The 24,729-nt window shown below is 40.6% G+C and overlaps 1 protein-coding gene across 5 annotated transcripts in view; it reads left to right on the plus strand.

The window, feature by feature from the left end:
• The window catches only part of HS6ST2 (heparan sulfate 6-O-sulfotransferase 2), a 653,947-nt gene that overhangs the window by 215,281 nt on the left and 413,937 nt on the right, over window positions 1-24,729 (plus strand). The window lies entirely within an intron of this gene.

Genomic DNA, 24,729 nt, shown 5'->3' on the forward strand with positions numbered 1-24,729 from the left:
CTCACATGACTCAGCTGTGAACTCAGTTGTGCATGGCCTTTACTCCTGAGGATTCACTGAAGGAAGTGCTGGGCCTCTGCAGAACTTTGATCAGCTTGTCCAGAAAGAGAGCATTTTATTGTTTCATGGCTATCTTTTTATTTATTGTTCAAAGTATCTGTGTTGTAAAGTGTCTTATATAATGTAATTCTGGAATGATCTCACAATGATTAATTTTTTTCCTTACTTTCAAAAACACAGCCATCTTGGTAGCTTCTGTCTTGGTCCATTCAGGCTGCTATAGCAAAATACTAGAGACATTCATTTATCACAGCTCTGGAGGATAGGGCGTGTTAACTTGTGTGTGTGTGTGTGTGTGTGTGTGCACGTGGACACACAGGCATATGCTCAGTCATGTCTGACTATTTGCAATCACATGGACCCATCAGGTTTCCTCTGTCCATGGGATTCTCCAGGCAAGAATACTGGAGTGGGTTGCCATGCCCTCCTCCAGGGGATCTTCCCAACCCAGGGATTGAAACCGCCTATCCTGCATCTCCTGCATTGGGTACTGGTAAATTAGGTGTGTGGTGAGACTTGCTTTTTCGTTCACAGATTGCCATATTCTCTTTGTGTTCTTGCATGCCAAAGTGGTCTCTCTGAGGTCTATAAAAGGGCACTAATCCCATTTTTGAGGGCTCCATCCTCATGAGCTAATCACCTCCTGAGGGTGTCACCTCCAAATAGCATCACGTTGGGAGTTAGAATGTCACATATGAATTTGTTGGGGGAGAAGACATAGACATTCAGTCTTTAGCAGCTTCTTGTGAACTTTTTGTGGTTGTGAACATTCAACTATTTTAAATAATAAAATCTACAGAGTTCATATGATCATATTAAGGGATTCTGTTCAATTACAAGTTTTGTTATGTTTTCAAAATATTAATACCACTGAGGCACTTGATTTCTTTTGGTACTACCAAAGCCCATGGGTTTTCTAATTCTGCCACTAATTAGCTGAGATCTTGGGTAAGTTGCCTCCCCTCTCTTCCCACTCAGTGTCCTGATCTGTAAAAATGAGGGGTTTCTTAGTCTCCTCTAAGTCCCTCATGAGCTTTAACATTTTAAGTTTAAAAAAGCCCATAGAAGACAGCCTAGTCTTTGGAATCTTTTCCACAATGGCAGTTAAAACAAATGGAGAGGTAGCTGAAAGACTGATTTTAAAAGCTAGTACAAGGACCTGACCTTTATGAGATTTTAAGCTGATTTCTTGATTAAGCCTCATTCTCTGTGCCAGTAAAGGACAACTAACTGATACGGGTCATTTGAAGGTCTTTCCCACCTCCATTCCCACCTCCAGTAGTTGTAGGCTTTGTGACTCAGAGTGATATTGGAATGTATTCATGTCTTTGCATAAAAAACTAATCATGGTGAGAGGTGCCCCCTAGAAAGGTGATGGGAGGCAAGGGAGGAGAGTGGCTGGGGTGGAAGGGGCATCTTCACACTTTTGGCAACTTAAGTAATATTAAGTTCCCCAAGAGTTTATCACACTTTGGAGGAATAATTTTAAAATTTATAAGACACTGCTCTACAACTATAAAGTGACTTTTCATTCATTTGCTAATTATATTGTCAACAATTGATTTCCAAGACCCTTAAGATGGCATCCTTTAGTGGGGATTCCACTCAGGACTGCAAGTTCTAGACTAGTGAATGCTCCATGGATAATATTGCCATGAATATGATCTCTTTTCTAGTAGAGATTGTTCACCTGAGATGCCAGATCTCAATCCTGAAGAATCAGAGCACCTTTTGGAGTTATATTGCAGGGCTGAGGACATAATTGTCCACGTTGATTAAACTGATGTATTTCTTCTGCTTCCTAAGCGATTGGTTTATAAATTGCACATGGGATCTTAGTTCCCTGACCGAGGATTGAACCCACATCCTCTGCATTGGAAGATGGATTCTTAACCACTGGACCACTAGGGAAGTCCCCTCCATTTTCCCAGTAGGAACTTTAATATTTTCTTGAAAACACTTGTAGATCACACTTTATTACTACAACTACAGTTATCGGAAGTGCTTATTGAATGCATGGTAAACTGGACATCATAAAAGAATAAGGGAGGGAAAAGCTACTTAACTGATGGTTTGGGGAAAACTGGTTATCAAATAAATAAACACAGGCTCCTAACCTGATATATTATATGAAAATAGATTCCAAATGGCATGTGATTCAATTATTAAAGAATAACTTGTTTTAAAAAATCAAATCACAGGGGAAAAAAACAGCTGAAAATTCATGTGCCAGGTTGTGTGCTAACACGAAGTAGCTTCTTTAGTCACCACATCAAACCTATGCAAATCTGTCCAAGAGGAATTTTTGCAATGATGGAGATGTTCTGCAATAACTCCAGGAGCCACTAGCACATGTGAATATTAAGCACTTGAAATATTTTCTAGTGCAACCAAAAAGCTGATGTTTTAATTCTGTTTGTGATTCATTTAAATGTCAGTAGCCAGGTATGAGTACTTTTATTATTCTCACTTTACATATAAAGAAGCTATGGATCGCAGAGGCCAAATAATTTTCTCAAGATCATAGAGCTGGCAGATGACAGCGCAGAGATTTGCTTCTGAGGCCAGTGGCCTTATCTCTTTGCTATTCTATGGCTATCCCTTAGAGGGTGCCCCTCCTGTTGTGTCCCAATTTGTGAAGAAACACCTCCAGTACACTTGCAGTTAACCAGGCAAAGAAAGAAAGAAAGAAAGTGATAAGTGCATGATAAAGGACAATAGTCATTAAAACAGCACAAACCTGGTCCCCAAATAGTATTATGGCTCATGGAATAGAATAAAATGTATATAAATATGAAAATAGATAAAACTGAATCATGTAATTGAAATTTGCTAAGTGAGCAGAACTTGTGTTCTCACCAAAAAGGAAAAAGAGAAAAATATGTGAGGTGGTGGATGTACTAATTAACTAGGAGAGAGGATTCTTTTTATAATATATACATATACCAAATCCTCATGATATAAACATTAAATATCTTACAGTATTATCAATTAACTCTCAATAAATCTCAAAGGAATTTAAAAAGGGAAAAAAGAAAACAGATCTTTGTGTTTTATATTTATATTCATCAGTTCAGTTCAGTCACTTAGTCGTGTTCGACTCTTTGCAACCCCATGAATTGCAGCACGCCAGGCCTCCCTGTCCATCACCAACTCCTGGAGTTCACTCAAACTCACGTCCATCGAGTCGGTGATGCCATCCAGCCATCTCATCCTCTGTCATCCCCTTCTCCTCCTGCCCCCAATCCCTCCCAGCATCAGAGTCTTTTCCAATGAGTCAACTCTTCGCATGAGGTGGCCAAAGTACTGGAGTCTCAGCCTTAGCATCAGTCCTTCCAATGAACACCCAGGACTGATCTCCTTTATAATGGGCTGGTTGGATCTCCTTGCAGTCCAAGGGACTCTCAAGAGTCTTCTCCAACACCACAGTTCAAAAGTATCAATTCTTCGGCACTCAGCTTTCTTCACAGTCCAACTCTCACATCCATACATGACTACTGGAAAAACCATAGCCTAGACTAGACAGACCTTTGTTGGCAAAGTAATGTCTCTGCTTTTGAATATGCTATCTAGGTTGGTCATAACTTTCCTTCCAAGGAGTAGGCGTCTTTTAATTTCATGGCTATAGTCACCATCTGCAGTGATTTTGGAGCCCAAAAAAACAAAGTCTGACACTGTTTCCACTGTTTCCCAATCTATTTCCCATGAAGTGATGGGACCAGATGCCATGATCTTAGTTTTCTGAATGTTGAGCTTTAAGCCAACTTTTTCACTCTCCTCTTTCACTTTCATCAACAGGCTTTTTAATTCTTTTTAGTTCCTCTTCACTTTCTGCCATAAGGGTGGTGTCATCTGCATATCTGAGGTTATTGAGGTTATTGATATTTCTCCTGGCAATCTTGATTCCAGCTTGTGCTTCTTCCAGCCCAGTGTTTCTCATGATGTACTCTACATAGAAGTTAAATAAACAGGGTGACAATATACAGCCTTGACGTACTCCTTTTCCTATTTGGAACCAGTCTGTTATTCCATGTCCAGTTCTAACTGTTTTTTCCTGACCTGCATATAGGTTTCTAAAGAGGCAGGTCAGGTGGTCTGGTATTCCCATCTCTTTCGGAATTTTCCACAGTTTATTGTGATCCACACAGTCAAAGGCTTTGGCATAGTCAATAAAGCAGAAGTAGATGTTTTTCTGGAACTTTCTTCCTTTTTCGATGATCCAGCGGATCTGGCAATTTGATCTCTGGTTCCTCTGCCTTTTCTAAAACCAGCTTGAACATCAGGAAGTTCACGGTTCATGTATTGCTGAAGCCTGGCTTGGAGAATTTTGAGCATTACTTTACTAGCATGTGAGATGAGTGCAATTGTGTGGTAGTTTGAGCATTCTTTGACATTGGCTTTCTTTGGGATTGGATTGAAAACTGACCTTTTCCAGTCCTGTGGCCACTGCTGAGTTTTCCAAATTTGCTGGCATATTGAGTGCAGCACTTTCACAGCATCATCTTTCAGAATTTGGAATAGCTCAACTGGAATTCCATCACCTCCACTAGCTTTGTTCATAGTGATGATTTCTAAGGCCCTCTTGACTTCACACTGCAGGATGTCTGGCTCTAGGTGAGTGATCATACCATCAATATTATCTAGGTCATGAAGCTCTTTTTGGTACAGTTCTTCTGTGTATTCTTGCCACCTCTTCTTAATAGCTTCTGCTTCTGTTAGGTCCATACCATTTCTGTCCTTTATCAAGCCCATCTTTGCATGAAATATTCCCTTGGTATCTCTGATTTTCTTGAAGAGATCTCTAGTCTTTCCCATTCTGTTGGTTTTCTCTATTTCTTTGCACTGATCGCTGAGGAAGGCTTTCTTATCTCTTCTTGCTATTCTTTGGAACTCTGCATTCAGATACTTATAACTTTCCTTTTCTCCTTTGCTTTTTGCTTCTCCTTTTCACAGCTATTTGTAAGGCCTCCCCAGACAGCCATTTTGCTTTTTTTTGCATTTCTTTTCTATGGGGATGGTCTTGATCCCTGTCTCCTGTACAATGTCACGAACCTCTGACCATAGTTCATCAGGCCCTCTATCTATCAGATCTAGTCCCTTAAATCTATTTCTCACTTCCACTTTATAATCGTAAGGGATTTGATTTAGGTCATACCTGAATGGTCTAGTGGTTTTCCCTACTGTCTTCAATTTAAGTCTCAATTTGGCAATAAGGAGTTCATGATCTGAGCCACAGTCAGCTCCCGGTCTTGTTTTTGCTGACTGTATAGAGCTTCTCCATCTTTGACTGCAAAGAATATAATCAGTCTGATTTCAGTGTTGACCATCTGGTGATGTCCATGTGTAGAGTCTTCTCTTGTGTTGTTGGAAGAGGGTGTTTGCTATGACCAGTGCATTCTCTTGGCAAAACTCTATTAGCCTTTGCCCTGCTTCATTCCATATTCCAAGGCCAAATTTGCCTGTTACCCCAGGTGTTTCTTGACTTCCTACTTTTGCATTCTAGTCCCCTGTAATGAAAAGGACATCTTTTTTGAGTGTTAGTTCTAAAAGGTCTTGTAGGTGTTCATAGAACCGTTCAACTTCAGCTTCTTCAGCATTTCTGGTTGGGGCATAGACTTGGATTACTGTGATATTGAATGGTTTGCCTTGGAGACAAACAGAGATCATTCTGTTGTTTTTGAGATTGCATCCAAGTCCTGCATTTCAGACTCTTTTGTTGACTATGATGGCTACTCCATTTCTTCTAATGGATCCCTGCCCACAGTAGTAGATATAATGGTCATCTGAGTTAAATTCACCCATTCCAGTCCATTTTAGTTCTCTGATTCCTAGAATGTCGGCGTTCACTCTTGCCATCTCCTGTTTGACCACTTCCAATTTGCCTTGATTCATGGACCTGACATTCCAGGTTCCTATGCATCAGACCTTGCTTCTATCACCAGTCACATCCACAACTGGGTATTGTTTTTGCTTTGGCTCCATCCCTTCATTCTTTTTGGAGTTATTTCTCCACTGATCTCCAGTAGCCTTTTGGGCACCTACCGACCAGGGGAGTTCATCTTTCAGTGTCCTATCATTTCACCTTTTCATACTGTTCATGGGGTTCTCAAGAATAATGAAGTGGTTTGCCATTCCCTTCTCCAGTGGACCACATTCTGTCAGACCTCTCCACCATGACCCCCCGTCTTGGGTGTCCCCACACAGCATGGCTTAGTTTCATTGAGTTAGACGAGGCTGTGGTCCATGTGATCAGATTAGCTAGTTTTCTGTGATTGTGGTTTCAGTGTGTCTGCTCTCTGATGCCCTCTCACATCACCTACCGTCTTACTTGGGTTTCTCTTACCTTGGACGTGGGGTATCTCTTCACAGCTGCTCCAGCAAAGCACAGCCACTGCTTCTTACCTTGGACGAGGGGTATCTCCTCACCACCACCCCTCCTGACTTTGAACATGGAGTAGTTCCTCTTGGCCTTCCTGTGCCCGCACAGCCACTGCTCCCTGGACGTGGGCTTGCTAATATTTATATTCATATATGTATATAAATTGAATGCATGGTAAACTGGATGTCATAAAAGAATAAGGAAGGGAAAAGCTACTTAACTAATGGTTTGGAGAAAACTGGTTATCAAATAAATAAACACAGGCTCCTAACCTGATACATTATATGAAAATAGATTCCAAATGACATGTGATTCAATTATTAAAGAATAACTTATTTTAAAAAATCAAATCACGGGGGAAAAAAAAGCTGAAAATTCATTTAAGAAACCATCTGTTATGTGGTAAGTTCTGAAAAAAACCATGAAGAAAAAAAATACAGAAAGGTTTATGAATAATAAAAATATACTTAGAATAAAAAGGAAAATAGATTTGGGGAATATATGCAACAAATAAGACAGAAAAAGATACTAATTAGATTTGCAGTAATAAAAACCTTAAGACACTCAGGTAAGTTAATGGAAAAGAATATGAACAGACAATGGACACATCAAAGGATGCAACTGGTGAATAAAACTTATGGGGAGCATTTGAAATGGGGCTTTTCAAAGAGGTACTAGTTAAGTGATGACAAGGCAGCATCTTATATCTTTTGAAATTGCAAAAATTTAAGAAAATAATTCTCTGTGTTGGAGAGAAGGTGGTAAATCTGATGTATTTATGATGTTGCTTGTGATAGGTTAAGTTATTCTGATTTAGAAAGCAAATTTGATAAAATAATCAAGAATCATCAAAATGTTTATTCTCTTTGACTTAATGATGCCCTCCTGAAAATTTATCTGAAGAAATAACCCCTCAGGAAAAATTTAACTACTTCCACCACTAAGTCTTTAAAGTGAAAAAAAAAGTCTACATATTGAATTTGTGAAGATTAAAAATTATAGCATTAGTTCTAATAAGGAAAGAAAGGGAAGCAATAGAAAATATACAGTCGTTGGTGGAGATGGTTTAGTAAATTATAATACATATACTTTATGCAATATTATACAGCTTGAAAAATGATAGTTGTGGCCACTATGTAGCAATACGGAAAATGGTCACAGTGGCAAGTGAAAAACAGCTGGATGCAGGGCTTCCCTGGTGGCTCAGATGGTAAAGAATCTGCCTGCAGTGCAGGACACTGGGTTCAATCTCTGAGTCAGGAAGATCCCCTGGAGGAGCAAATGGCAATCCACTCCAGTATTCTTGCCTGGAGAATCCCATGGACAGAGGAGCCTGGCAGGTTACAGTCCATGGGGTCGCAAAGAGTTGGACACAACTGAGTGACTAACACTTTCACTTTCTTAAGTAATATTTCACCTGTTTCCAAAGATATACATGCATATGGACCTGAACTACAAAGGAACTCAGGGAAATGAAAACAATCAGTCATGTTTGATTCTTTGTGATGCCATGGACTGTAACCCTTCAGGCTCCTCTGTCCTCCACTATGTCCTGAAGTTTGCTCAAATTCATATCCATCAAGTCGGTGATGCCATCCAGCCATCTCATCCTCTGTCATCCCCTTCTCCTCCTGCCTTCAATCTTTCCCAGCATCAGGGTGTTTTCCAATGAGTCAGTTCTTCCCATCAGGTGGCCAAAGTATTGGAGCTTCAGCTTCAGCATCGGTCCTTCCAATGAATATTCAGGATTGATTTCCTTTAGAATGGAGTGATTTGATCTCTTTACAGGTGAAGGGACTCTCAAGAATCATCTCCAGCACCACAGTTCGAAAGCATCAATACTTCAGTGGTCAGCCTTCTTTATGGTCCAACTCCCAGATCCATGTACGACTACTGGTAAAACCATAGTTTTGACTATACGGACCTTTTTCAACACATGTCCTATTTAGCAATGAACAAAAATATAGAAATGAAAACATGAAAGACAGTTGCAGACATGAATTACATTCCTCAAGCACTGATGCTAATTGGAAGCTGCCCTTCTCCCCTCTTTGCCCTCAGACTCCTTGTATAGATGAGCAGCGAGTGATTGGAATCATCTGACCTTCATTGGAACACAGTCAGTAGAAGAAAATACTGCTTTATTCAGAGAGATTTATTCTGTGATGGTTGGCAGGAGAAAGGATGTACAAAGACTGTGTGGGCAGACTCAGCAGAGGTAGTGGGAATGAAAGAGGAGGCCATCTGGTAGAATGTGCTGTGGCAAATTAAACTGCAGATTATGAACATGAAATACCAGAAGAAAATCCAAATACAGTAGACTTGGAAAAAGCCCAGCTGAAGCACTATAAAACAAATTAACTACAGACTGACAATATGCCCTTCATAAGCTCAGATATGCCCATTACAAAGGAGAACATCATTCAAGCCAGATTTTGCAGACCACATTCTATGTGGATTTCCCTTATGGGAAAAAAATCAACAAACTATCCCCTGCTGCACACACAAAGATGCCTTAGATAGAGCTACTGTTTCAATGAATATGGTAAATACAGAATTAATAGGAATGCTTTGGGTTTGATTTGTGAGTCGCCTTCATTGGTGAACTCTTGACACCCAGGCCAGACAACCAGACATGTATGTGGTTTCCTTCCTACCCTCCCTCCATCCCTTCCATCCTCCCTTCCTTCTCTCCCATGACCCTCACTTTTTCTGTCCTTCTTTTCCTAAGCAGTTCTAGTCCCTGCCCTTTAGTGTGTACTTGGTGACTTCTGCTTTTTCCCACCTTTTGTACTTTGACTGCTTCCTTTAGAGCACTGATAAATTTGTCATGATGCTTGTCTGTATAGAGTTCTTGCTGATATTTCAAACCTCTTTATGGCAGCTCTGTGTGCTTTCAAAAACATCATGATTCTGCTGTGGCTTTGGAGCTGGTTTGGTTTTCTTTCCAGGGCGATAGCTCCAGGTGATGGCTTGATTGAGGAGGAGCACAAAACCAGTGGATGTGTTTGAAAGGCTGTCATTGGGAAGAGGGACTTGGATATTTTCCCATGTGGCTAGAAAGAACACAACAAACCCCTATGGGAGGTGGATTTCAGTTCTGTAAAAGGAAGCACCTTCTAATAAAGCAGGTCAGAGACAGTATGGGCTATTTCCTGGGCTGACATGTCTGGGTGTAGAATTTGTTCATCATACAAAGGCACCTGACTGCGGAAGTGAGTGACAGATGAAATGTAGCCCGTGCTTTGCTCACTAGCTCTGGGTTTTGGAATGGGGCCACGTGAGCCGGGAGGAAGGGATGCCTGGAAAGGGCGTCTTTGAGGCTTCCACATAGAGGTGCTGTATGTACGAGGGGTGGCCCCAGTGCCCCCGGAGGAGAGTGCCTGCTCTCCAGATCAGTTGTTAGAGAGCAAGGGGAGAGAATGGCTCAGCTTACCCACTAGAGGAAGTGCTTGCTTTCCCCCATCACCTCCACATTTCCGAATGTGCTTTGACTCTACTGCACTAAGGAACAATCCCCTTCTCTTACCTTGTCTGTGGCCATCTTGCATCTTCTCACCTCACGTAGGCAAAAAACATCCACATTAAGTCTTTCACCTTCCTGGAGATGGATAGGTGCCATTACACACAGTGCTGAGTTCACTTCTCATTTCAGAGAATATGCCTTCTCTCTCTTTTGTTAGTGAAGATCAGCACCCCATTCTGGCCCACCACCAAGTGCTTTGTGATGACTGCAGGAGATAACACAGACAGAATGCACTTTGAAAACTGGGAAGAGATGTCATCACTAGCCTTATTAAACAAGACTGTGTAACATTAGGTAATCAACAGATATGGAGCTCCAGTCATATTGGTGTCTTTAGTGGTGACAAGTAAGGCTTGCTTCGCCATCAAGAATTCCCTGACCACTGGGTTCATAACTGAGTTTCTATTCATCGACCCCTGTGCAGGGCTGACATCCACACCATCATCTAGCTCTCAAGGTAGAGCGTTTGGTAGTTCAGTTATCATTTCGTGTGTACATTTTGTTTTCCCCCAATAGACCACAAACTCCTGGCGCTGAGTGCCATGCCACATACTCTCTTGGAGTTCCCAGTAGGGCATCATATAATGCATGCTTTGTGAGCTGAACCGAATTCATTCTTTCTATTTACTTCTCTCCCTCCCTTCAAGAAATATTTTTGATGAACTGTACCCCAATACAAAATAAAAAGTTTTAAAAGATAAAATAATCAAATATTTAGGAATTTAAAAAAAGAAATATTTTTTATATTTCTATGGGGTATCAGTATCTATGGGGTTTCAGTCATCGTTGCTTTGAATGAAACAGACAAGTCCCTACCTTCATGGAGCTTTCTATTCTTGTCCAGATCTGCCTTTTACTAGCTGTGTGTGGCCTCAACCAAACCGCTTATGTCTCTGGGACTGTGTACCCTCCTGTGTACACTAAAGGTTTCCGTCTTTCCTTTCTGTTGTTTTTTCTTCAGCTGTCTTCTCCACCTTTACTTGCTCTCTTGGTCAGGTCTTTATTTTCCCACAATTCAAAATCTTGAGTAATGGAAGGAAAATAGCAAGGATACCCCTTTTAAAATGACTCATCTTGGAGTATTTCTATAGCTCAATTTGCCTAGATCATTCTTTTCGTTTTTTCTGTTGTAGATTTTTTTAGCCCAAGGATAGTCCCTATTTTATTTCTGCCTTTAGTGCCCAGCTCACAATGCACTTTTACTTCGTTTTTCATATATTACTTTGGATGTTCTCCCATTACAGCATCAACCTTCTTTTGTTCATTTCCTTTAGTCTTCTGTCCTGAGAGCAGCTCCCAGAATTATAGCCTTGGATTCCTGAGCTGCAGGAGATTGCTTGTTTAACCAAGATCAATCCTCAGGAGAAAATTGGGTCTTTTTTCTCTTATAATTTTATTTGTTTAAATCTTGACTGCTTATAGTAAATATCCTCTCAAAGATAATTTCATTTCCAAATAATTTGGTATCTGATTTGATGCAGCTTGAGTGTTTATTTTGGGGATATCGTTTTTCTTTTATAATGAGTTTCCCCCAATAGCTTTGTGTAATGTTGTCACGTCTTCTTTTTGCTTGGCTACCGGCAGATTGTGGTTAGCTTTTCTGGAGTAATATTAGTTTGCTAATAGTAATTAGCTCTCAAGAAACTTCTTTGTTGGTTTTCACCAAAAGAAAAATCTAAAATAAAGGTGATTTATTTTAAAAAAGTCTTAAGGAAATAAGATACATTTACTCTTATATGATTTTTATAGTGTTTGCAATCCAGTGATCATTTTCATATTATTTAAGCTTCAGTTTCAAGATCCTAAGGTAGATTTATATTAGCAAATTGTCTAAGTCAGGCAACTAAATGTATTATTTTAGCAATGTATACTAATTCAGGTTTATTTTTTTTAATGGGGTTGGTCTAGGGAGATGAAGGTTTTATTTTTGATTCATAATTTCACAACGTGTCAAGTTTGAATTTACATGAGAACTCTAATAATGGCCTGTCTTTGGTTGTTGCTTCCAAGACACTATGAGCATTGTAATTAGCGATAAGGAAAGCACTGACCAGCTTAGGGAACCACATATTAGTTGCCTGGCATGAAAAGGAAATACTTCGTTTTAGAAAGTCACTTTTCTTCTTAAGCAAGGAATAGTAAAAGTCACTTTAAACTGCTTCAAATGAATTCCATATGGCAACTGGGATGAGTTTCAACATTTGGACCATGTAAATTTGAGGCACCTGGGAGAAGAGAGTTGGTACCACTCCAACAACTTCACAAATTTCTATTTAATAAATCACTAGGAACTGCTTGTTATTATTATTATTGTTGTTAAAATCAGTTGTTTCATTTCAGTATGTCAATAGAAGGTCACCTTCCTCTGTGTCTTCATAGGGTAAAAGGGGTGAGGGAGCTCTCTGGGGTCTCTTTTGAGGGCACTAATCCTACTGATGCGGGTTCCATCCTCACAATCTCATCACATCCCAAAGGCCCCACCTCTGAATACCATCACATGGGTGATTAGATTTCAATAGGAATCTCGAGGGGACAAAAACATTCAGTCTGTGGCAGTTTTACCTCCAGAGTCATGGGTCTGGAAATGTTACACACACGTTAATGCTTTTGCACTGATTTCATTTTATTTTGCCTATTGGAGCAGGGATTCTCAATTTCATAGGTGAAGATATGGATTTACTCAAGAGTCCACTGTTTGTTAAGAGACAGAAACTGGGACCGGAAGCCCAGATTTTCTTTTTCCACAACACTTGGCCATTGCAACTACTTTTTGCTGTTTCACTCACATTGACATTAATAGGTTAGTACCAAAATCCTTTAAGACATGTGAGAAGTAATTAAGTTTGAGTCTCATCAGACAAGATATCCATCTATTAAAAGATAGATGTTAGGACAATGGCAGTCTTAAAAAGAATCTCGGCAAAGAATAGTGTTGTGACTAGCGATGGAATGAAAGCTGTGAGAAATGCACAGATTCCAAAATGCTGTTGAACCAGGCTGCTGGTCCTCTTTCCGCAAGTGGAGTGTAGTTGTGTAGTTTGTGGGTATTTGTTTGTCCCTCAGTAGCTCTTGACGGAGAAGGCACTCCAGTACTTTTGCCTAGAAAATCCCATGGACGGAGGAGCCTGGTAGGCTGCAGTCCATGGGGTCGCTAGAGTTGGACACGGCTAAGCGACTTCACTTTCACTTTTCACTTTCATGCATTGGAGAAGGCAATGGCAACCCACTCCAGTGTTCTTGCCTGGAGAATCCCAGGGACAGGGGAGCCTGGTGGGCTGCCGTCTATGGGGTCGCACAGAGTCGGACACGACTGAAGTGACTTAGCAGCAGCTCTTGAGCTCCTGTTTCAAGCCTCTCACAGTCCCAGTCCAAGGGTCACAATGCCTTACCCCTAGGGCACAATTCACAACCACAATGTAACACTTTAGAAGACCTGGTGTTTGGGGGAAACAGTGGGTGTAGTTCTTGATTAATTACAGTCTGATTATCCTTGTTGGGGACTATTCTGCCTTGTTTTGTTTCCCGCTGTCTGCATGCCTACCGTTTCTCTGTATAAGCTCCAGATTCAGTCTGTAGGAGTGCAGAGGGGAGGATGGATGGAAACAGTTTTGTTTTCTATCTTATAGCTCTTGCAAGTGAAGTAGTTAAAAGAGGAAAGAGCTGACACTCTTGGCTATGGTGTGTTGGGAGATTGTGGATTTCAATTACCCGTGCTCATGCTGTCACCCAGGACTACAAATTATCAGCAGCTGGCTCTAAATGAAAGGCTAAATAAATCTTGATTTGAAGTTACCTAGTGTCTTCAGGATGGCAGGGAAGATCTCTAACAGTTGGGAGAGCCTGGAGCTCTCGGCTGTGTGTTGGCCTCCCATTTGGAACCCCTTTCCCACTTTCATCAGAACCCTGACACATAAAGGATTAACTGGCCATAGCTTCCATTTATACATTTTATAGAATGGCTCTGGGTAAGTACAGGGCCATAATCTGAATCCTGTACTGGGATGGGTCCCCAGGCTCATTAATTGATGACAGACTAGGAAGAGACTTTGACACTTGCAGATTCATTAGAGGTAGCTGGATGGATTTATGGTAAGGAGGTCAGCCTTGGAAATATGATGAATTTCTGTGGGTGGATAGCAGTGCAGATAGGCACGAATGATACTTTAGATTGAATCTGCATCTGCTCCAAGAATGTTTTGCTGTCATGCTGCCTACCCCAAATCTTAACTGAAGAGGAAAGTAAATAACATTGATATTGTTTTTCTGAAATGGATTAGAAATAGGGCTGGAAATCTAAAGCTTGGAAGAGGGATATACAAAGATTTATAAAGGTGGACCCTAATAAATGGAGTGTATTGTGATTTACATTAATAGCAGGCCATGTCCTATGTGATTCTACACAATGTTAAAGCCCCTCTTTGGTTACTTCTACCCCTTGCTGACACCACTGCAGTTTGGGAATCTGCTGGTGGAGGGAAATAGTATGAAAATTCCTCAGAGTGTATCTTTTCAATAATGCAAAAGACATAGATTAGTGTTTTTCAACCTTGTTTTCGTGATCGTCCTTGTAAGGGGGGAGTTAAATTCAATTTAACTGATCTCTAACAATAGAAATTAAATACTAAGGAGTAAGATTTTGGCTCGGAGGAGGGCAGGATTGGATCATGAAGGGCCACAAAGCCCTGTAATATCTGCAATTTTTATTCACCCTCCCTAAGAATCAATTTTCTTCCCCTTGCGGGCCGTAGTGCCCTTGTAGAAAATTCATGGTATAGATCTGTGAAACCAGGTAATTTATGAGGCGATGTTTAATTGTCTCTGGTTATGGCTATTGTCTCCATCACCCACATTACTCATCTCCAACAGGAGGGCAGTAACATCAGTTAAGTTCTTACTGTGTATTCGATACTTCCCAGGCAATGTTTCATTTAAGTCTCACAACAACTCTGAAGTTGAAAGGTTAAGTGATGTTCCTAAACTCACACAGTGGCTTGAACCCAGGTCTTTCCGATGCCAGAGATGGTGATCTTTCTAACACTGACTTTAAAATTTATTTTTAATTTTTTAAAATTTATTTTTAATTGAAGGGCAATTGCTTTATGGTGTTGCTAACTTTTTTTTTAAAGGGGATATTGCAAGGTGTGTCTGTAGAGAAAAGATATCAAGAGGGTGTTTATTTCTAACATTGATTTTGGAGTCTCTGGATTGCATTTTTGATACACTTGCATAGAGTTAGAAGTGAGAAATTTGATTAGAGCAAAATTTTGTCTCTCTTCTCCCATCCCCATGGTTTGAAATGTGCTCCTTAGTATCAAATGGAAATAACCTTAGTTTCTGGATATGAGTGGAGATCTTAGCACTAATTGTATACATTGGAAATGGTTAATATTATAACAAAGATTTGATAGCTCTTATACTAGCCTCTGCATAGATTCGTGGCTCATTTTACCAAAAATTGATGTCCAATTGTGGAGTTGGAAGAGGAAAATAGATGGCAAAGAATGTCACACTGCTAGCAGAGCTATAATCATATGCACTGAATTGGTTTTTTAAAAAAGAAAAACGGAGGGGGAAATAAACCAATTTTCAACATGCAATGCCTGAGAATTAGTTATGCACATACAACGGAGCCAGCATCCTTTCGGGAGAGATTACGTCAGGTGTATTCCATTTACATGCTGGTGTGTGTGTGATGTGGAAGTGTGTGTGTAGATGGAGAAACTTAGCCGTTTCTTGTCTGGACGATTTTAGACTTTATATTTAAAGCACATTATGCCCATACATATGTATGCATAGATTTCCACCTGTGCTCTCGCAGACTTTCTCTAACACACCCACCCCCCCCAACCCTTTCTTTCTCCCCACTTGGCAGTGTTGCAAGTAAGCCAAATAAGAAATACTGGGTCCTGCAGTAGTTAGGAACTGGTTGATAGGTGCTCTCCTTCATTTTAGAGGTGGAGAAATTGAAGTCCTCAGATGCCACATGAAATGGAATTCAGATTGCCTGCCTTGAACGGGCATATTGCATTGTTTGTCTGCCATCGTTCTTCCCAACTCTTTGCTTCCTAGAAAAAGAGAGAAACGTAAAAATACATTGGCAGCTTCATCTGGTGGCCAGAGAACAATTCTGGCCAGAGGAAAATTTTTTTTTTTTTTTGTCATAAGATTTGTACATTAGCATATTCTTTTATTTTATTTTATTTTTAAAACTTTCCAATGTTGTATTGGTTCTGCCATATATCGAAGTGAATCCGCCACAGGCATACATGTGTTCCCCATCCTGAACCCTCCTCCCTCCCCCTACCATCCCTCTGGGCCGTCCCAGTGCACCAGCCCCAAGCATCCAGTATTGTGCATCGAGTCTGGACTGGCGACTCATTTCATATATGATATTATACATGTTTCAATGCCATTCTCCAAAATCATCCCACCTTCTCCCTTTCCCACAGAGTCCAAAAGACTGTTCTATATATCAGTGTCTCTTTTGCTGTCTCATATACAGAGGAAAATTTTAAAAGAGAATAAAAAGTGGGGAAAATTGACTCACCAGAGTATGTCATTTCTAACTTAATACATTGATTAGAAAATAGACTTCAAGAAGATGAAGATTTGTCTTACAAAAATATTTTAAAATATATGAAATTTGAGAGAATATTATAAAATCATATACCATATCTTTCCCCAAACACAAAACTCCACTGGAATTAGACTTTTGATTTCAGAAAGAGCACCTCCTCTTCTGGGAGGAGGTGGTTGACCTGGGTCCTAACTTGTTTCTCCATGGACATGCTGTGTAACCTTGATCAGGTGACATCACCTCTCTGGACTTTGATATCTTTTTCTGTAAATTAAGAGGGTTGAACTAAATGATTTCTAAAGCACCTTCCAGTTCTATAAAGTCTCTGCAAAGGGGAAGACAAATGGTCTGTAATATTTAGATGGTTTAACACTGCTATTTCCTAGCTTCTGTGTGTTACTGGAAGTTTTCTGATTTGTGACCAGTAGTTGTGTATACAAAGTTCATTTGCTAGATAATAAAATATCCTTGGTTGACAGGAGGTAGGTACAATAAATATGGATTAAACCTTATTATTTATGTATTAGATAAAGCAGAGCTGTTGACATTTATAGTGCCACCAAGTGAGTAATTTATAAAGGCAGTGTGCCCCCTTGGAACATTTCTACCTTTTCCAGATATTTTATTTTATTGCATACTTGGGTTCTGCTTCAGGTGAATGCCAGAAAGTATTGTTTTTGCAGTGCTAATATTTGCAGTACAGTGTTTCCTATAGGTGGATATGATTGTCTGATTGTGTGATATAATGTGGGCTTCCATGATTATAATGATTTTTATTTGAAAAGACAGTTGTATTGGGCTGGCAACCTCCCACCTTGATTTTTTCCATATACAGTTCTTTGTCTGGCTCCTTGGAAGCCATGCTGTACAGTATGTGTAGTTGGAATACCTTCTGCTCCTTGCATCCTGGTTTTTGAGTGTGTTTTTGCATTGTCAGTGGGAGGGCTGGAGAGTTAATATGCTGTATTGCCTGAAGGCATAAAGGCACAAATTATTTCTGCAATCAGAAGTCACCAGGAGGAATTTATTACAAATTATAACAGAGAGAAAAGCAGACAGTAAAAGGAGATTTTTATCTTTGTTTGCTTTTTATTTGAATGGCTTGCTGAGCTTTATCAGTCTTTAATGAAGAAGGAAAAAGACGACCTCTTGAAACCAGTGCCTTTGAATTTTATCTAGTTACCAAGATTCCCCCTCCCATGGACACGTTTTTTTTTTTTGGTGTGACTAGCTCAAGGACAAGGATTTTTCTTTTTTCCCCCCTTTAAGATAAGCTATAAGGGAACCTGAGAACATTTGAGAGTGTGAAATTCAGCTACATACATCTGTATTATTTAGAAAGAACAGAGGACTCTGTAAGCACGCATCTTTCTCATCACAGTTGGCCGTTCTGTTTCCTTGTGACTGACCTTTGCAGTTACTGGGATGTTGGTATTTAAGAAGGTGGTGTTTCCAGAGTTGGAAACCTCCATTCTCCCACCACTTCAGGGCTTCATACCTGAATGCTGTTGGCTTTCAGTTACAGGTTTCAATAAGGAGGCTTCTGGGGTTGGCGTAGAATTTTCTTGATGGTCCCTGTTGAGTGGTTACAAGCTATATATCCTGGGCTTCTTACCTATGTTTCAGAGGTGAAGAGCCCGTCCACTTTCCATTCCCAAAAGTCCATTGCAGAACTCTGCTCAATGTTATGTGGCAGCCTGGATGGGAGGGGAATTTGGGGGAGAATGGATACATATATATGTATGGCCAAGTCCCTTTGCTATTCACCTGAAACTATCACAACATTGTTAATGAATATACCCCATTACAAAAAAAAAAAAAGAGTTTGTGGCACATGTCCATGAAAATGGCCCAGTTACTGCCAGGTAAATGTATGCCAAGCATCATGGAAACCGCATGTCAGGGAAGTAGAAGCCCCCACCCTGTGGAAGAGGGCCAGGTGTGCTAAAGGGCATTCCCCCTTGGAGCAGAAAGGATCTGGAAAATGATTTTCTTTGTGTTTCCATTTGAGCAGGTGTTGGACATGTGCTGATGCCAAACAGCATCCTCTGACGGGCTCGCAGCCATGGCAGCTGCCCCAGAGGGACACACCTCCAGGCATCGAGGCGGTGCTGAGGGAGACAGATTGGAGGCCCTGCTCATTGGTGCTTCATTTTTGGATTATCAGACAGATCACATTCCTTAAAGGTAGTAAGAGCAGGTGATCTTTTTGAACCTGTGTTAAGCCGGGTAACGAGTAAGGTAGGCATATTCAGTATGTATGCTTCAGAGGACTGCCTTCTTAGCCTGCTCTGAAAAGAGCACACTGTTGGCAGCATTCTGTTCACATACTTGTGAGAATCTCAGGGCTGGAAGAGCTCTTAAAAGTCATCTACTTCACCCACCCACCCCCATCTGATATACCAGCTGCTTCTACAACCAAGTTGTCATCTTTGCCTATGCATGATGCTTTCAGAGACAGGGCCCTCAGAACCCATTCCATGCATCAAGTTGAAATGTTCTTCCCAATTGTTCCTGTCTAGTGGGCTTCTTAACACAGCACACACAGCTTCTTGGAACCACACAGAAATTAAATTGTTCTGCGTTAGGCCAGCCTTTCAGAGCCTTGTGTGTGACACCCCACTGCCACCCTTTCTAGTCTGGTTTGGCTTCTTTCAAGTGGTCTCTAATGCAGTAGAGATGAAACAGAGAAGAATGAAAGGATGCCTTTGAGTTAACAGGGGAGGGATGTTCCCTTCTCTCTCAGTCACACTGTGGTCGGTTCACTTGGATAAGAGAAGGGCTTAGGATGAAGCGTGGCACAACCATTCCTCTGATAAGACAGCTTTGATTCTTCCTCTCTCCCTTTCAGTCCCTCTGATAAAAATATGCTCCTGTATTTCTGTATCCCTCCTAACCACCTTCAGATACACTCTCTGTGTGCTGATATCTCCTTTCTCTCTCTCCTCTACCTTAATTCAGTAATGCAGCCCCAAATCCTGTTAGTTCTATTGATGGCATTCTTGTGCTGGAGATTCCTCTAAGCTATGTGTCCATATTCCTTCCATGTACTTGTGAAGGTAGACTTGTCAACACACTTCAAAACCTTGCATTTATTCCTATTTAATTTCATCCGGTGAGAAATGACATCGCTTTAGTTTTTGGACTGGCTGGACTGACACACACCATCAGCCAGCCCATTCTCAGTACTTCTAGCTTCACGAATGAGCCTCTGTTGCTTCTGCTGCTGCTGCTGCTAAGTCGCTTCAGTCGTGGCCGACTCTGTGCGACCCCATAGACGGCAGCCCACCAGGCTCCTCTGTCCCTGGGATTCTCCAGGCAAGAATACTGGAGTGGGTTGCCATTTCCTTCTCCTATGCATGAAAGTGAAAAATGAAAGTGAAGTTGCTCAGTCGTGCCCGACTCTTAGTGACCCCATGGACTGGAGCCTACCAAGCTCCTCTGTCCATGGGATTTTCCAGGCAAGAGTACTGGAGTGGGTTGCCATTGCCTTCTCCGCTGTTGCTTCTAATGGATGATTATTCCCCAATTCAGAGACCTTTTCCCTTATCTGATGTAAATAGTTTTCCTTTCCCATGACAGGTAGGCTGGTGATCATTAGGAAGGGCTAGGCTTCATCTCTTTTTCTTTCCTTTTTTTTTTTTTTTTAACTTTTTTTGTACTCTCAGACTTCCCTAATAGAGAACTGGTGTGATCTAGAAAGACATTTGTATCCGGCTCCAGATTAGCAAGAGTTTAGCTAAGCACGACTGCTTTGCAAATGGAATCTTCAAATACCACATCAGCAGAAAGAAAAGTATTGACCTCTGTAGTGCCTGGGAGAAAAAAAACAAGGGTGACTGGATTGTTGCTTGGCAAAATCCATTCATTCCGAGCGCTATTCCAGGCTATTGGTTCTACTTGCCTAGACAGAGATGGAGAGAATCACTGCTAATAGTGTATACATCCTGCTGTCTCCACTGGGATCTGTTTGAAGGAAAACTTTCTTGCCTCTATCCTGATTGCTGCATCAGGCTGGGCTCCAGTTGTGTCAGTTGCTAATTTAATGACAAAAGTTGCCTCCACTGTTGGTCAAGATCATGACTCTCATTTCAGATTTCAAGTATATTATATCCCACAAACAAATCACACGAGATAAACTTGGTATAAGAATCCTACTAAGGCAGTTCTAATGTCTTATTTATTGGGCATCGCTAGAGAATGAGCTATTCCACTTGAGTGAAATGAACAGATAATGGAAATGTTTTGCTTCCAAGAGCCAAAAGTGCAATTTTCAATCTTAAGTTGTAGAGCAGAGGTCAGCAAGCTATAGCTAGCAAGCCACATCTGGCCTGTTTCCTGTCTTTCTAGGACACTCAAGGTAAAACTGGGTTTTACATTTTTATATACTTGAATAAAGTCAAAACAAGCCTGTTTTGTGACATGTGAAAATTATATGAAATTCACATTTCAGTGTCCATATGTAAAGGATGGGTTTCCCTGGTGTTTCAGATGGTAAAGAATCCACCTGCAATGTGGGAGACCTGAGTTCCACCCCTGGGTTGGGAAGATCCCCTGGAGGAGGGCATGGCAACCCACTCTAGTATTCTTGCCTGGAGAATCCCCATGGACAGAGGAGCCTGGCTGGCTACAGTCCATGGGGTCTCAAAGAGTCCGACATGACTGAGCGACTAAGCACAGCACACAGCACATATAAAGGATTATCAGAACACAAGCCACACTTGTTTACATGTTGCCTATACCGCTTTCTTGAAATAAAAACAGAGTTGAGTAGCTAGAATACACTGTATGGCCCACAAAGCCTAAATTATTTACTGTGTGGCCTTTCATAGGAAAAACTTGCCAACCTCTGGTCTAGAGCATAATTTTTGTAAAGGACTGTTCGTTGCATGACTTCTAATCTGTTGAGGGCTTGGAAAATACACTTCTTATGAATAACATTTAATGGGAGTCTTTTGATATCTGAGTATGGACTCAAGGACGGAATTATGGAGAGCTATGAGACTGCTAAGACATCTATTTCTGTATATAAAATCACAGTCCTGGAGCTCGAAGGAATATTTCAAGAAGCTCACTGAAGTTACTGGGTTGGGCGTTTCTGGATTCTTTATAGGGAGATCTAATAGCCTCTCAATCTAGGGTTTTACAGTAACCTCTAAAGTTCATAAATATTTTAAAGGATTTCCTCCTTTCTCTGAATAGATCTGCTGCTGCTGCTGCTAAGTCATGTCAGTCGTATCTGACTCTGTGTGACCCCATAGATGGCAGCCTACCAGGCTCCCGTCCCTGGGATTCTCCAGGCAAGAACACTGGAGTGGGTTGCCATTTCCTTCTCCAATGCATGAAAGTAAAAAGTGAAAGTGAAGTCGCTCAGTTGTGTCCGACTCTTAGCGACCCCATGGACTGCAGCCTACCAGGCTCCTCCGCCCATGGGATTTTCCAGGCAAGAGTACCAGAGTGGGTTGCCATTGCCTTCTCCAAATAGATCTGAAGGTTGTTCAATTTGTCATGTTCCTTCAACAGAATTCTTGTGCATTTCCTGTGTGCCCATCAGTAAGTGTAGAGACCTTTCTCTGAGATTTTCCCACATGTGGAATTTTATGGGACTTCTTCCTCAATTTTTTTTTAACAGTTAACCTGGTGTTAAACTATTTTTTTCTTTTTGCTTATGGCCACTTGTCTCCTTTATGTACACAAAGATGTTAAGCAACTTTGAAATTTCAGCTGCTTGTTATATATATATATAATTATCTTCTTTTAATTATGAAAAAATCCTTGAGATTTCTTTATCTATATAATTTTTTCATGAGAATTAATCAGTGATTGAAACTCAGCCTCTAAATCAGCACCACACACATATATAAACAATTATATACGTATAAAATTAAATATTATAATTATTTATATATATGTCTCTGGACTTACCTGGTGTTCAGATGGTAAAGAATCTGCCTGCAATACAGGAGACATGGGTTTGGTCCCTGGGTCAGAAAGATCCCCTGGAGAAGGGGATGGCAGCCTCCAGTATTCTTGCTTGGAGAATTCCATGGACAGAGGAGCCTGGCAGGGTTGCAGAGTCGGACATGACTGACAGACTTTCTCACACACACACACAAACATATATATATATATATATATATATATATAAAATTAATATTTGTTTTTCCCCAGAACCTTGAGCTTAAACTCTAGTGAGACTATTAGAGCACCAGAGCACCCAGAACTTTGTATTTTAGTAGTTCATTTTGGATGCTAGGACTATAGTTTATTCTCCTTTGTATCCCAAGCATTCAAGGACCGTGCTTAGCCCATGGTAGATACTTGTTAAATGTTTACTGAATTGAATGAAATTGACTTCCATTCAGACAATATCCTTGAGATTTCTTCATCCATATAATTTTTGTCCTTAGTATTTATCAGTGATTGAGACTCATCCTCTAAAGATCTTTAGCACCTCACCAATATTGTCAAAGGCGTAGTTATGCTAGATCTGCATTAGGGGAGTAGGGTTTGATCCCATGTTTGAGGTCCCTGTGGTGTCAGGAAGGGACCAGGGGAATAAAAATGTGGTGGGCTGATAGCCACCCTGGCTGGACACCCCCTCTGGGAATGGACTGGAAGGCAGACTCAGAAGTGGTACTGAGAGAAGAAGAGAAAGGGAATAATTATCTAAAGAAGTCAGACCTTTTATAAAATTTAGATCCAGAGCTTGGGATTCAAAACTTGCCTACCCAGTTAGATGAGAAACATCATTATTTGTACCTGCAGATCAAGACTCAGAGTGTTGGAGGGTCTAGGATGAAAGAGAGCTTGGAGACCCAGATTTCCAGTGCTAGAGCAGCAGTTCTTAATCTGACTGGCCCATGGGTTTTCTGAAAAGGCTAGGTGTCTAGACATCTTTCTGGAGAGGGGATTCAGAGCTTTCATTATTTTCGAGGAGGTCCAGGACACCCTCCTGCCCTCCAAAATAAGAAAGGATTCAAAACAAGCTCTCTAGATGTGTGGACCCTCAAAGGAACTCATTAATAGTGGTTGAATGGTCTCAAATAAACCCTTCAGACACAGTGAAGGTCTGACTTCTTGAGCCTACACAGCTGGAATTGTTAGGAAATTCTTTCTAAGGCAAATTTAGTGGCAATTTATGTGTGTGTAACCTTACCCAAATTCTTCCTATAGTTTGGTTTCTCTCTAAGGGAACAGAAAATAAGCTCTCTCCTCTTCCATGCTGCATTTGGTGTAAAAATAACACTTTTTAGGTCTTCCTCAGGGTGACTTCTCCACGCCAAAGAGCCTTTCCAAACCTCATACACCTGTGGCTTCCAGACTCTTCCCCATGTGGGGGCGGTTTGTCTAGTTTCATAAGGTCATGGCAGCTAGAATTGAAGATAGCATTTCATGAATGTTCTTTTTTTTAAGATTTTTTTTTTATGTGGACCATTTTTAAAGTCTACTGAATTTGTTTTAGCATTGCTTCTGTTTTATGTTTTGGTGTTTTGGCCTCAAGGCAATGTGGGATTTTATCTCCCCAAACAGGGATTGAATCCACACTTCCCACATTGGGAGGTGAAGTCTTAACCACTGGACCTCCAGGGAAGTCCCCTTCATGGGTGTTCTGACCAGCACAAATCAGAATATAATTATCACCCCATTATTCTAGATAAAATATTTCTATTGAATGCCTAATTCGTTTGTTTTTGTGCTAGCCAGTTCACTCTGCTACTGATTCATGATGAACTGACTGTTGATTTGCCATCATGTCCTTTGATGTGTTTGTAGGTTTGGTTCATGGATCTATTTATACCCATTATTCTAGTTTTTTTAAGGCATCACATGGATGCCCAGATTGATGCAGTTGTGCACATGTATGTAGATGAGTACATTTCCCTTCCAAATTAAAAAAAAATACTCATTTTACCATTATTATTCTTGTTGCTAAATAAATCCTGGCATTTTTCAGAGCAAACAATAAAACTCAGGTAAGTGGTACAGTATTTAGTAAGAATGTTCAGATGTGAAAATAAATAATTTATTATATGGTCAATTATTTGTTTTTGAAGGAATTTGGGGGATTTTTGTTTGAAAGTCCTGGGGATATAGTGGTAAACATCAGTTCAGGTAGCATAGGACTTTAAATGGATATACTAATTATGAAGAATTTATTTTCAGTAAAGGAAATGGTCACTTGTC

The sequence above is a fragment of the Bos grunniens genome, chromosome X (genome assembly GCF_055505025.1).
Source record: "Bos grunniens cultivar Pamir isolate PY7600 chromosome X, Bosgru_T2T1.0, whole genome shotgun sequence".
Lineage (NCBI taxonomy): Eukaryota > Metazoa > Chordata > Mammalia > Artiodactyla > Bovidae > Bos > Bos grunniens.